The sequence below is a fragment of the Notamacropus eugenii genome, chromosome 2, assembly GCF_028372415.1.
Source record: "Notamacropus eugenii isolate mMacEug1 chromosome 2, mMacEug1.pri_v2, whole genome shotgun sequence".
Classification (NCBI taxonomy): Eukaryota; Metazoa; Chordata; class Mammalia; order Diprotodontia; family Macropodidae; genus Notamacropus; species Notamacropus eugenii.
In genome coordinates this window covers 56,107,695-56,121,671 of record NC_092873.1, presented here as the reverse complement: position 1 = coordinate 56,121,671, position 13,977 = coordinate 56,107,695, and the positions used below count along the sequence as shown (strand labels likewise).

The window sequence follows — 13,977 nt, the reverse complement described above, 5'->3', positions numbered from 1 at the left end:
TACTCTTTAGAAAACTAAAAGAAGACAAATAATCAGAGAGGAAATGATTGCCCACGACTAGACCTTGCTAATATGATAAAAATGGCAATACTTCCTAAATTAATTTAAAGATTTGGTACCATACTCAAACTACCAAAGGATTACTTTCTATATAGGACTATGCAAAATCCTAACAGAATACATCTGGAAGACTAAGGGTCAAGAATGTCAAGGGAAATCAACTGGGGAAAGGTGGGAAAATTGTGGTTTATAAATGTAATATAATATTATTGTGCTATAGGAAATGTTAGGAGAAAGAGATTCAGAGAAACCTAGGAAGATTTGTATGAACTGATACAGAATCAAGAAATCAGAACCAGGGATGGTATGTATGCAATGTCCACAGTATTTTAGTGCAAATAAACTTTGAAAGAATTAAGAATTCTTATTAGTGCAATGAATAATCAGGACTCCAAAAAACTGATGAAAAGCATGCCTCCCAACTCTCCTGGGAAATGGATGGTAGGTACAAAATAATTTGTAGCCAGAAACAACCAATAAAATGCGTTTGTTTTGTTTGACTATATTTGTTTGTCACAAAGGAAAGCTTTTTATTGGAGGGAGAGATCAAATTGTCAGAAGGGGATCATCGTGGTGATTATTCCCCCCTGCACATAGGATGGACCCTAATTAGAACATTTTTTTAAAGACTCAGAAAAGAGTAAAAGGCAGCTCAGAAGGGAAAACAGAGGAACAGAAAGAACAATGTTGGTATCACCATGTTAAATTTAATATATATATATAATATTATATATATTTATTTAAAACAAGTTGTCTATAACAAAAAAAGAAGGGGATTTGGGCTACTGGCCATCAGACAGGGTGGCTAGTGACTCTAGGAAGTCAAGAGGAGGGCCATGGCCAGTGGGACTTTTCAAGGATGTGCTATGGTTTCCCTCTTGTAGCTATAGACAGGAGGGGCTTCTGTGATCTCTTCCTTCTTTCCCATTTTCCACTTGTAGAGTACTAATACCAGAATAGCCATTATGGCCATCAGGGTCAAGGCCACCAGCACACCTACTAGTAGCCTCCTGTCTTTTATGTTTTTTGGGAGTGGGAGCCCGCGTCCTAAATTCATTCTCTCTTCATTCAACAATCTTTCCTTGAGCTCCGAGAGCTTCCTTTGGCAGTCGGGAGGGGCCCAGCCTGGGTCACAGTGGCACTCCTGCTTGTGGTTACAGACCCCCCGCTCATGGCACTTACTGGAACAGTTCTCGGCTCCGTAGACACTGAGGTCCTGGCAGCTGCTGCGGTAGCACACCTTCTTCTTGCCACACTTGGTGCCTGGGGCTACCATCTGGAAACGGTTGTGGTTCTCTTTGTTGGTAATGGCGAGGTCACAGCTTTCATCCTCCAGGAGGAAGCTGCACAAATGCCTGGTAGACGTTTTGGTAGTGGGACGGGAGCAAGACAAGAAGCTGCACTTGTTGAGGCCCTTCCTAGAGGGATAGAAGGCTTCCGTGCATCCTTTGGGGAACTTGAGCAGGAAGCATTTGTCTGTGGACACGTCTGCTCCCCTGCCCCAGAGTGCCTGGCACTGCTGCTTATAAGTGGGGCAGGCCCCATTATAACAGTAGCCCTCCCAGCACGGGGTGCCATTCTCTTTGTACACGTTCTCTGGACACTTGGGCTGCTTGCCATCACAGTACTCAGCCAGGTCACAGGCATTCTGGGCCTCCCGGCAGACTTCCCCAGCTGGCATCACCTGGCATGCCTGGCAGCACATCCCCTCGGTGCACTCAGCCCCTGGGACCAGCTTGCAGCTCTTGGGGTTACAGCACTGGTTCTGACACTCCTCAGGAAGGCCACAATCGCACTCCTCCCCCCTTTCCAAAAACTTGTTCCCACACACAGGCCCTTGCTTCAGCTTCTCCAGGGCTGGGAAGTTGTTCAGGCAGCTTGAAGAGAAGATGTCCCCCTCAAGAAACTTCTGCAGGTTGTACTTGCTGCAGATGCTAAACTTCTTGGGGAGGATGGCACCGAACATGGAGGTCATGATGCACCTGTTTTCCTGCTTGTTCCTCTCACACTGGCAGCCCAGGATGTTTTCATCATGGTCCATGCCCAGGTTGTGGCCCATTTCATGAGCCAACGTGGTTGCCACTCCAAAGGGGTTTCTGCTATAGTCATGGCTCACACCCCCTGAACTTTCTGTACACATGGAGGCCAGTCTGGCCAGGCCCACAACAGTCCCAAAACTCACCCCTGTGATCAGCTGGGCATTATCATGCTTCTTCTTTTTGATGAGGTCACTGTCCCGCCACTTGAGAAAGCTCGACAGGGTAGACTCTATGTCTGAGTCAATGACTGCCTTGTTCTCTTTGTCCCATATTTCCAAACCAATTAGAACTACCCGGAAATTGATCTCCTGATAAAGCCTGTCTACGTGATTGATGATCTCCTTCACCCGATGCCGCAACTTCTTTCGACTTTTATACTTCATATACTCCCTGTGGTCCACTACCACAAAGAGCTCCACATAGTGGGTGTCCTTTGGGATGGATCCAGGTATCCAGTTCTTGGGCGTAGCGACAGCCGCCATCATTGTCTCCAGTTCTCCCTTCAAGCTGACCTTGCTGACACCACAAGTTCTACGTTTCTCCTTGAGATCTTCTTGCGTGTAGATGGCATGTTTCCCCTGGTCACGCCTGTGTGTCTCCTTATCACTGATGTATCTGTCCTGGGTGGTATCATGTCTCTCCAGATGACTGACATGACTGCTCCGAGTGGTGCCATGTGGCTCCTGAATGCTATCATTTTGCTTCTGGTCACTGCCATTTTTCTCCTGGGTGCTGCTGTGTCTGCCCTGGGTAATGCCATATCTCTCATAGATGCCTCCATGTTTTTCCTGGTTGCTGTCATATGTCTTGTTGGTGCTGCCATGTCTCACATGAGGACTGTCATATCTCTCTTGGGAGCTGCCGTGTTTCTCGTGGGTGATGCCATTTCTCCCCTGGGTGATGCCATGTCTCCCCTTGGTGCGGCCATGTCTCCCCTTGGTGTGGCCATGTCTCCCCTTGGTGCGGCCATGTCTCCCCTTGGTGAGGCCATGTCTCTCTTGGGGACTACCATATTTCTGTTGCTCCAGGGGCTCAATCAGATGGATGGTGGAGCCAGTCTTGAAAAAGCCACGGATCCCTACACAGGTACTAATGCTGGCAACAGAATTCTGGTACCCTTCCACATGACCCTGATAGAAGCAGTGTCGCCCGACCTGTGGTTTCTCTGTTACTTCTGTGCCATTGGCCAAGGTGTAGGTCTCTGTATAGTCTGACCCCACCAGGTGCCTGTTTCTGCGGAGGTGGAGAGTAAAGTTGTTGCCTTTCAGGCCTAGGAGGTAGCGGATGGTCTCAGGATACAAAGTTGAGCTTGGAGAGAGTTCATTCAGAGCCCCTGAGATGGGTAACCGCAGAGGTTGGACTACTTCATACTGTTCCACATGGGGAAGGTGGCCCATTTGCAGTGGAGGGTGTGCCGAGAAGCCCTGACAGAGGAAGAGGAAACAGCCCCAGAAGCAGGGGCCACGGGGGCACATGCTGGAGAGTAGGCAATGTTTGCCACCTCCCCAGGGACCAGGTCCTTCAGTCAGGGCTGCCATACCACCTGTTGGGGTGGGGATACAGCCAGGCAGGACATGGTGTGCCCAGCTCCTGCCCCTCTGCCTGGGCCTGCAGACCCTCATCCCCCTCCCCCTCCTGCAGTGACCTCACAAAGGTTCTTACACCCAGCAGCCCTGTGAGGCACGCGGTGCCATTAGCACCAGTACCCCCGCTCTCTTCTGCCCTTTTGCCACCATCTCCTCCAGTTCTGTGGCTCTCTTTGCAGTCACCATCACTTTCCCTAGTGCACATAGTGGGATCTCAGTAAATATTTGTGGTATTGAGTAGATGCAGGTCCTAGGGTCTGTTGACATCTATGATGCCCCTTCAGGAATTCTGCTGCTGTTTGCCTCCCAGTGTCTTCGCTTGGCTTCCTCTCCACAGGTAAACTCCTTCTGTACACCCTATGCACACTTCCAGGGAACCCCTCCCAGAAGGCCTTGACTCAGGCTCAGTACCTATGGGATAGTTTCACAAACCAGAGAGGGTCACCAGTTACAGGGTGAGAAGAACTCAGGGGATTCAATGGATGGCCAGCTCAGTGAGTGAACAGTATGATCCAGTCACCTCTAAGACAGCTCTCATGGCGTCATCACTAACACTAACAGACAGGCTGTCAATGTAGTAAAAAACCCTTTTGTTTGGCCTGTTTCCCAAAGGGTTCTATGGCTTACTTGGAGACACTCAAGGAGAATAGGAGCAGGAATGATGTTGGAGGGGTTCTGGAGCAGCGCCCCCACGCTAGGGCCAGCACTGACACCTCTAGACTAGGGTAGTCTCTTGAGCCCCACACAGGTGGGTTGGGGACCAGCCCCTCCAAATGGGGTGGTCTGACTCCCCTCACAGTGTGTTCAGTCCTGATGATGCTCCATAATGCTCTAGGATGCTTGGGTGAGTGTTTCAGTTTCACAATCAGTCTGTTCAGGTGTAAGGGTCATTCCAGATGTTCTATAAGGATGGAAAAGGGGTCTGGCTCAGGCAGATCTGGTTGGTTTCCCACTTCAGACATCACGGGCAGAGGAGAGACCCCCTCCACCAAGGAAGTATCTAAAGGATTGTAGAGAAGGGGTCAGGCAGCAGGGAGGGGAGCACCAGGCCAAAGGAGGGCTGGGTTAGGGAATCTCAGACAAGAAGGACTAGGCCTGAGCAACCGGAGGTGTCCAGACTCTTGAGACTGTTTGGAGGAGAAGGGAGGTTCTCTTGCAGGGCTCTGGATCAATCATTGCACTTCTGAAGGTTTGTTCTGTTGAGGGAGACAGGTCAGTGCATGTTTCATGGATTCATTGGTTGAAAGTTGGCTGAAGGAACACTGGCTAATTAACCTGGGAACCACCAGGATGAGACATAAAGAAACCAAGGCTTAGGGAAGCAGAACAGCTGGCTTTGAATGCTTGAAAGCCTTCATTCAGGTAGACAGAGGCTTAGGATTATTCTCTGTGACTCCAAAGAGCAGAATTGGGAAGAGTAAAGGGATGTTTAGGGAAACAGGTCTCTTCTCAGTACAAGGAAGACTTTCTAACAATTAGAACTGGAAACTGGAGTAGACTGCTTTGTTAGGTTGTGAGTTCCCCATCACTAGTGATGTTCAAACAGAAGCCATCTTGTTGGTGATGATAGAGAGAGGGATTTGTACTTCAGGCAGAGGTTCTACTACTCCATATACTAAGTATATGACTTAAAAAGAAAAGAATTCACACTAAGGCCTGAATGACCACCAGCTATCTTGGTATACTACCTAAACCTCCCAGAGGTACTTGACCCTTAAAAGCATCCTTATCAGCTCAAAGGAGTGAATCATGGTGGATGTTTAGGCAGTGCTGAGCAAGGGAATATTGGGAGATCAAGGACCCTCTTGGAGACTCTGTTCCCACGGTATAGGCAAGTGCCACTTTCCCCAGTTCTGGGAAGGACAGGCCTGACCAAAGGATGCTTGGGAAGGCCTCCTTTTCATAATTTAGAGGGCTGCTTCACTGGCCCATTTTCTAGGCCTCTTATCTGTGAGCACTCCCATCAAGAGGGACCAGGGAAGACAGAGCTTCAGGAACATTGAGATTGCTTGTGCTCCTTGCTCACAACCTTGAGGAAGTGTTTGATGGAACAAGAACGGAAACCCTTGGCCAAAGCGAGGGTGAAACTCACTAGTCAAGACCACTGTGCTCTGATACTGTGAATCATTGACTCGATGCTAAGTCCAGCGCCATTCTTTCTGCCAGTCTTGGGCAGAATGGTTCCTTATGTCATTTTTTTCCCCAAATAACTCTAGCTTCTATGTGATGTGGTCCAGGAGTAAAAGCCCAGCATCTTAGTTCCAGATCCTAAAACATATCTAGGAATGGAGAGAGGGTGGGGGTGGGGGGAGAAAGATGTCTATGATGGAGTTACACTGAGGCCTAGGGCTCTCCTCCTAGTGCAGAATAGTCTCCAAGCCTCCTGCGATATGGGAGCAGCTTGAGGGCTAGTTCAGCCTTTGGTGGTGGTGGTGTGTGTGTGTGCATGTATGGTGTGTGGGGTATGTATGTGTGTGCAGTGTGTGGTATGTGGGTGTGTGTGCATATGTATGCTATGTGCATGTATGTGGTATGTGCATGTATGTGGTATGTGTGTGCATTATGTGGTGTGTGTGTGCGGTGGGGGGGTGTGCAGTGGGGAGGTATGTGTGCATGTGCATGTGTGTGTGTGTGCACGTGTATGTGTGGTATGGTTTCTCCTTTGTTCTGGAAGAGTACCATGACATCGGGAATATAACACGGGGGTACCAGAGAAAAAAGAACCTTACTCCCTCTGATTCTAGCTTGCTCTCCATTGCTCTCCATACTTTCTCTAGTTCAACCAGATTAATTGTGTCAAGGTTAGTCTAACATCCTCTTTAATTTTCCGTCCCCAAGCATCTGAAGATCAATGGGTGATTTTGACTTATAAGTCAAAATGAGTATCATTTAAGAAATCTTGCTTACATGTCCCTACACAATCTGAACACACAGAATTTCAGTTCAGAATTATTTAAGTGTGAGTCTCCTTCAGCTGCCAGATTTTCCTCTATTTATTTAATACTGACCGATCAAATGCTTTAAGGTTTACTAAGCAACCTTGCATTACCTCATTTGAGCCTCACAGCCATTGTAGAAGGAATACAGTTACTATTATTCCCCATTTTATAGGTGGGAGAACTGAGGTTCAGTGATCACTCAGCTAATGTGTGTGAGGGGAAGTCATCTCCCCTGGCCCCAAGGTCCAGCTGACTTCCCTCCATGCCATGTATCTTCTCTGATACTAGATTGAGACTTGGGCCTCTGCAAGAGAACTCAAGATCCTGGAGAGGCCATGTGCCAGAGGATCCCCCAATTCAGAGATCAGAAGGCCCAGGTTCGAATTCCACCTCTGACACTTGCTGTGTGCCTGTCAGCAGGTCACAACTTCCAACTCCTCATTTTATTTTTTATTTTTAATATTCATTCATTTTATTTATTTTTAATGTTCTACAATCACTACCATAAAACTTAGATTTTTTTTCCCCCTACCCACCCCACACCACCCCTCTCCCTCCCCAAGATGGTATACAATTCTATATAGGATCTACATATAGATTCCTATTGAATACATTTTCACTATAGTCATGCTCATTTTAAAAAGAAAACTCACCCCCTACCTCCTGTGGTTGTTGTTAGGCAGAGTGACACCAAATATAAAACGCTTTATAAACTGTAACATCCTTGGTGGAAGTTGTGATCAAGCCTCCGTCCTTTAAAAGCTTAAAAATCTGACTCAGACTCAGACTCCTTGGCAGCAAAGAAGTCTCACTCTGACCCGTGGGAGCATCATAGGGCCTACCTTGTCAGACCAGCCATGCTTTATTCCCCAGCTCCCTCTTCTTTGCTCCATTATGAAACGGTAATCAAATGAATCCTGCTCCTGAGCTTACAAAGTGTGATACAGTCTCCTCCCCTGGGACTCCATTCAGCATTCCTGCCATTTGCCCAACCAAAATGTCCCTCCCTGGCCTCCAGAGCACATATGAGTTGTCATCCCCTAATGGGCAATCACAACTTCGCAAAACCTACTTGAAAACTAAGCTTTTTTTTTTTTTAATAAATGATTATTTTATTTTTTCCAATTACATGTAAAGATAGTTTTCAGTACTCATTTTTACAAGATTTTGAGTTCCAAGTTTTTCTTCCTCCCTCCCCTCTCCCTAAGATGGCCAGCAATCTGATATAGGTTATACATGTGCAGTCATGGAAAACTAGGTTTATTACAAGAGAAATGAATGCATGTGGAACCCAAAGAGTTCACAATCCATAGGGAAGTTTGCATTTTTATAACAGCAGAAGGAAAGAAGGACAAATTGCTAAGAATCTCCCCCTAAAGGAGTATGACATGGGGAGGGGGGAGATGTAAGGTGGTAAAAGAACAAAACTCTTCCTGAATGTTGGACCCTTGGGAATGGCAGCGTAGTCCATGAAGACAGGATGGTCTCTTTGTCTACAAGGGTCCCAGCTGCCAAACAGTCTCTTGGCCTAGGTAGACTGATAAGCACCTGTCTTGATTCCCAAGGACATACAGGGCATCCAGCTTGGGGTAAAAACAACAAATTATATCAGCTGGCTTTGCCCTTGGCACATTCAGAGCCCCTACGTGCTCTGGGCCCAGTGTTTCTGGGAAATATGGCAACTCAAAAAGACAAGTTCAAGGGACCCCTTAACATTCCTTGCCAAATGTAAACTCCTTGAGTCCTTGAGGGCCTTTGTCTCTACTTCTCTACTTGTGTCGTCAGAAAGCTGGCCCATAATAACTGTCCTCATTTGTTTCACCCATTCAGAACAATAATTAGAGGAAGTACTTTCTACCCTCTCAGGCCTCTCGTACCATGGCTATGGAGATGACTCTTGCCAGATATGTGGGATATGCGGAGTCAGAAAAGGATGTTTCCTTGCATTTCATTTTAAGGAAATCAGATTTTTTTGTAGTCATAAGAACTGAACTCCTTCCGGAGAAGGCATCCCTATCCACTTGGGGCCATTGGGTAGTGGCTCCTTTGTTCAAATCTTTTTCTTCTTGGTGGTTTCAGAGAGAAGACTCCTGGGCCCCTTCATGGGCAACTGCAAGACAGAGGCTCCATTTGCCTGACCTGATGGAGAAGCACATGGAACATGGCACCGAAGGATGTGGGCTCTCCCTGTTTCTAGAAGCAATGACATCAGGTGCCTTTTTGTATTTATATTACACTTTCCCCCCCAAAATTTATTAATCTATTTGTTTTTGGAAATCATTTCCATAATTCCAAATTTTCTCCCCCTCCCTCCCCAAGATGGCATGCAATGGGTGCCACACATGCATTCCTATTAAATACATTTTCACATTAGTCATGTTGCATAGAAGAATTAAAACAAATGGGAGAAACCAGGAGAAAAACAAAACAAAGGAGAAAATAGTCTGCTTCATTCGGCGTTCTGATTCCATAGTTCTTTCTCTGGGTATGGAAGGCGTTTTGCATCATGAGTCCTTTGGGAATACTTCGGGTCCTTGCATTTGCTGAGAAGGGCTACGTCTGTCAGAAGCAGTCCTTGAACACTGTGGCTTACTGTGTATGATGTTCTCCTGGCTCAGCGATTACACTCTTTTTCAAAAGTTTTTATTTGAAATGTCAATTTTACTTGAATTTCCATCGACGTGTATAGGTATTCCTAATTTTACAATGATGGTCATAGTAATAATAAGCACTTACGTAGTGATTTAAGGTTTGACAGGTGCTTTACAAATATCCCATTTCATCCTCAGAATAAGCTGAGAGGTCGGTGCTGTTATTATTCCTATTGAACAGATGAAGAAACTGAGGCAGAGCAGAGGTCACATGACTTGCCCAGGGTCATACAACCAGTGAATGACTGAGGCCAGATTTAAACTCAGTCAGATGATCCTGACTTCAGGCCCAGTACTGTATCCACATACAAACAAGACACTAAGAAAAACTAGGGTGTTTGCTGCAACCACCAATGGGTAGGAAAGCCATGAAGCTGTCGATCACACACAGCAGTAACTTCTGTTGTTCAGTGAACATTAACCCCACCCCTTTCTCCCATCCTCACTTGATCCAGCCATCCCCCTGATTGTCATCCCCCAGCTCTCCTCCCTTTTGCGACCAGACTCCTTGGGAAGGGCATAGAGAAGAGGGCCCAAGACTGAGCCCACCTTGAGTGGGCTGATCTGGAGGTAGATCCAGCCAAAGAGATGGGAGTGGTCAGAGAGGGAGGAGGAGAACCAGCAGAGAGATTTTGGGGTGTCCCCCTGTGGCCCCTACAGGCAATCAGTGGTCCTAGCCTATTGCTTCCTCCCCTTTTCCTCTGACACTGCCCCTACACTGGCGTAGGTCCTCATCACTTCACCTCTAAACTACAGCCATCACCTTGACTGGTCTCCTTATCTCAAGGCTCTACCCACACAGCTGTCAAATTAACTTCCTAAAACACAGATCTGACTGTGTCCCCTTCCATTCAGCAAACTCCAGAACCAAACACAGAGTCCTTGTTGGCATCCAAAGCCCTTTATAACCTGCACCCGCCTATATTTCCACTCTTCTTACACCTTACTCCCTTGCCCCACAACATGCACATACACACATGTGCACACATATTCTTCCATTGACGTTGGCCTCCTGGCTATTCCTCACACAAGATGCTCCATCTCCTGACTCTGGGTGCTTGCCCAGGCTGTCCCACATGCCTGAAACACCCTCCTTCCTTACCTCTGTCATCTGGCTTCCTTTAAGTCCCAGCTAAAAATCCCATCTTCTACAGGAAGCCTTTCCCAATTCAGGGACTATCTTTGGCCTCTCTTTGTATCTCAGCCTCAGCACAGTGCCAGGTACATAGCAGGTGCTTCATAAATGCCAGCTGGCTACCAGATCTTTTTTACCACCATGCATAGAATATGAATTTGTTTTTAGCCACATGGTTATTGTCTGCTGGTATTTTGCTCTCTGACTCCACTTTTTCTCTGTCTGACTTCTCTTTGCCTTCTATTTCTTTGAATTATTCCTATTAGGGTCAGTTTTAATGGTTATGTAATAAAATAATATTATCCCTTTCTTCAATCCTCCATATAATAAAAGGGTTTCTGAAGTTGGGAGCAGGACAGAGGAGACATCCTTCCCCTGGTCTTAGTACCAGTCTATGTACTCTGAGTACCTGATGCCATCCTAGCCCAAAGAGAATGGAGCCTGCTTTTTTGGAGGGCTTCTGAGAAGGCACTTCTCCACCTCCTTTTCCCTCTTCAGGGTTCAGCAAACTGGTCTAGGGGTCCGCTTGGCTGCCACAGGCTAAGCCCCTCCTCAAATTCTTTTCCAAGGGGACCCAGTACCACTGAATCTTCCATCTTGGTCATGTAACCAACACAAGGCTTTTGCTTTAAGCAATCCTTGCTGATGCTCCCAAGTCCCATAGTCCAGCCCACTGGGCTTCTAGGACACAAACAACAGATTTCTGGGCTGTGTAGTTAGCTATTGAAAGTTAATAGTGGATAGAGAGCAGAAGACCCAAATTCTGATCCCACCTCAGACACTCACTACCTGTGTGACCCCATCAGAGTCCCCTGACCTCTCTCCGCCTCAGTTTCCTCATCCATAAATTGGGGATAATAACAGCACCTACTTCCCAAGGTTGTTGTGAGGAGACAGCACTTGTAAAAGCACTTTGCTAACCTTACAGGGCAGTATCTGCATTGTAAACATATACTGGAACGGTGCTTTGTAAATGAGCAGGTGCCTAGTTGTCGTGGACCGCAGAAAGCAGAGATGAAGGGCCATTTCCATGTGACGCACATTCAGGGTGTCTGGATTCTCTTCATGTGTGCCGCTTGGCTTCTCTCAGTAAATAGTGAGATCCTCAGGGATGGGGATTGTGTCTTAGATTCAGCTCAGTGAGCCTTTGTCAAGTGCCTCTTCTCTGCAAGGCTCTGCACTACGTGCTGGAGAGAGAAAGGAAAGAAGAGAAAAGTGTTTCTGCCCTCAAGGAGCTTAGTCTCCTGGGGAATGTCTGTGAAAGTAACTGAAGGAGGAGCCAGCACAAAGAACTGGCAGGATCAGGAAGGGCTTCCAGGAAAAGGTAGCCCCTATGTTGAGCCTTGAAGCAAGAGACCGAGGTGAGAATGGAGGAACTGCCAGGTGAGGGGGCTAGGAAATGGGATTCCAAGGTCCGGGAACTGTAAGATGTCTGGTTTAGCTGCAGCAGAGGGTGCATCAAGGAAGGTAAAATGCTATTTAGAATGCCTAGTTAGAATTAGAGCATGGATGGTTCCACTCTTTGTATTTGTGTCTCCAGTGTCTGACACATAGTAAGTGCTTCATAAATGCTCACTGATTGGTCGATTAAAATATAAGAGGAAGCCATGTTTAAATGGCTTGAAATGTCTGCATTTTATCCTGGATGTATTAAAGAGCCCTTTGCCCCTGAAGGAGATTAGAGCCTGGCACGTAGTAGGCACTTCTTAAATGGCTGTTGATTCATTGATAGAATGTAAGCTTATTGAGAGCAGGGACCCTTTCACTTTTGTCATCATATCCTCAGGACCCAGCACCATCTCCGGCACATAGTAGGTACTTAGTGAATGCTTGGGGATTGATTGATTGATTGAAAGGTTTGTGGTCAGACCTATAGGAAGATTAATTTTGTAATTATTAATTTATCATTACATAATAGAAACATATAATATAGCATAATATAATTATGTAACTATTAACTAAGTTCATAACTTTGTGGAAGATAAATTGGCAAAGGCAGACCCTAGAAGCAGAAATACCAGACTGTGAAGCCCACATGTCTTTATAATTCATCATTCCTCTTCATGTCCACTACACTTTCGCCAAATGGAATGCTGCTCCCTCTCATGTCTTGGCACCTTTACTGTCCCCTCCATCAGAGTGCCCTGCCCCCTGTGATTCTTCAGGGTACAGTCCATGGGCCGCCTCTTCCACGAAGTCTTCCCTGAACACTCTCTGCAGGCTGTGCCTTTCTCCTGGGGCCTCTTGGGACCTGTTGTATGCCTCCTGGGCATGCCCTGACTTCAGTAATTCCTTCAAGCATCTCTGACTTCATGGACATGTGGCCTTCCTCCACCATGCCTGCACAGGAGGTGGTCCTTCTTGTTTCTCCCCTCATGGTCAACCCTGAAGGAGGACACCCCTGCCGTTGGCTTCTTCAGTGACAGACACATCACAGGGGCTGGTCCCTGCAACCTCTCCTCTGCTTCTAGAGATGGCACTTTGAGGATACACAGGGTCACAGGCGCACCACAGTGAGGGCTTGGAGCTGTGTGCTCCAGTCTTCATTCCTTCCTTCCTTCCTTCCTTCCTTCCTTCCTTCCTTCCTTCCTTCCTTCCTTCCTTCCTTCCTTCCTTCCTTCCTTCCATTCTTTCTGTTTCTTACTTTTATTCAGCACACTGTAACTTCCTGCTCATGTTTCTTCCTACCTAGGATGTAAACTCCTGGAGGACAGGGGCCCCTTCCTTGGGGCCTGGTACAGTTTCGACACATGGTTCCATTTGGTTCTTTTTTAAGTTAATTAAACACATCGCCTTGTGTGGGATAGCATGACCCCCCCCCCCCTTACTCAAATTGACTGCTCAGAGGTGTCCCAAAGTGAAAATCTCCTTTATTCGGTTCTCATGAAAAGCGGGCGGTCCCTTCCCCAGTAAAGTTGGAGTCGAGAGGCGCTGGACAGAAGCAGAATGGCAACTTATATAGACTCTGATGCCAAAGTCCCCCTCCCACCACTGACCATAATTCTCATTGGCTAAGAAGCAAGGTCTTACATTCTAGGCACCAAATCTTACCAAGACTTTTTGAATCGGTTCAAATTTCCCGCTCCCTGACCAGTACAAAGCCTATGAAAATCACATCATTATTTGCAAATTATGCATTGAAAACATATAGATGACTCATGCAAATTGGGCATTGAGAACTTATGCAAATCAGGCGGACCAAAGTGAGGACTGCAGACTGTGCACATATGTAAATTAGGTATTGAGGAATTAGTGAGCCATAGCCAATCATGGATCCTAGTGCACTGCATAGCCTTATATGGCAATCACCTGACTCTGGAGGAATCGAAACCTGGGCCTCAGGTCTCTTCTACTCTAGGGAAGAGTCTCATACCCCTGAGAAGTCTTCACTAAATCTGTTCCCATTCAGCTTTGTTCCTGTTTTGGCCAAAATGTAACAAAGCATTGAGGGGAGATTATTGACATAACACCCAGAGACTTTGTGAAAAGCTTCCCTTAATCATTCATAGCAATCACTCACAGTCAGAAATCACTTTCTTCACGACAACCCCACCTGGGATTCCCACT

General features: G+C 46.7%; 1 protein-coding gene and 1 pseudogene across 6 annotated transcripts in view; one reads left to right on the top strand and one right to left on the bottom strand.

The window, feature by feature from the left end:
- MAP3K13 (mitogen-activated protein kinase kinase kinase 13) overlaps positions 1 to 13,977 on the top strand; it is a 182,883-nt gene that overhangs the window by 69,940 nt on the left and 98,966 nt on the right. For 5 of the 6 annotated variants that reach the window (XR_011973978.1, XR_011973976.1, XR_011973975.1 and 2 more), the window contains one exon: positions 8,704 to 8,836. The gene's annotated coding sequence lies outside the window, so the exon portion shown is untranslated. Of the gene's footprint in view, positions 1 to 3,719; positions 4,023 to 8,703; positions 8,837 to 13,977 lie in introns of those variants that run through there. The other variant, XR_011973977.1, reaches the window with a different exon arrangement.
- On the bottom strand, positions 780 to 3,720 carry LOC140525226 (disintegrin and metalloproteinase domain-containing protein 8 pseudogene; annotated as a pseudogene).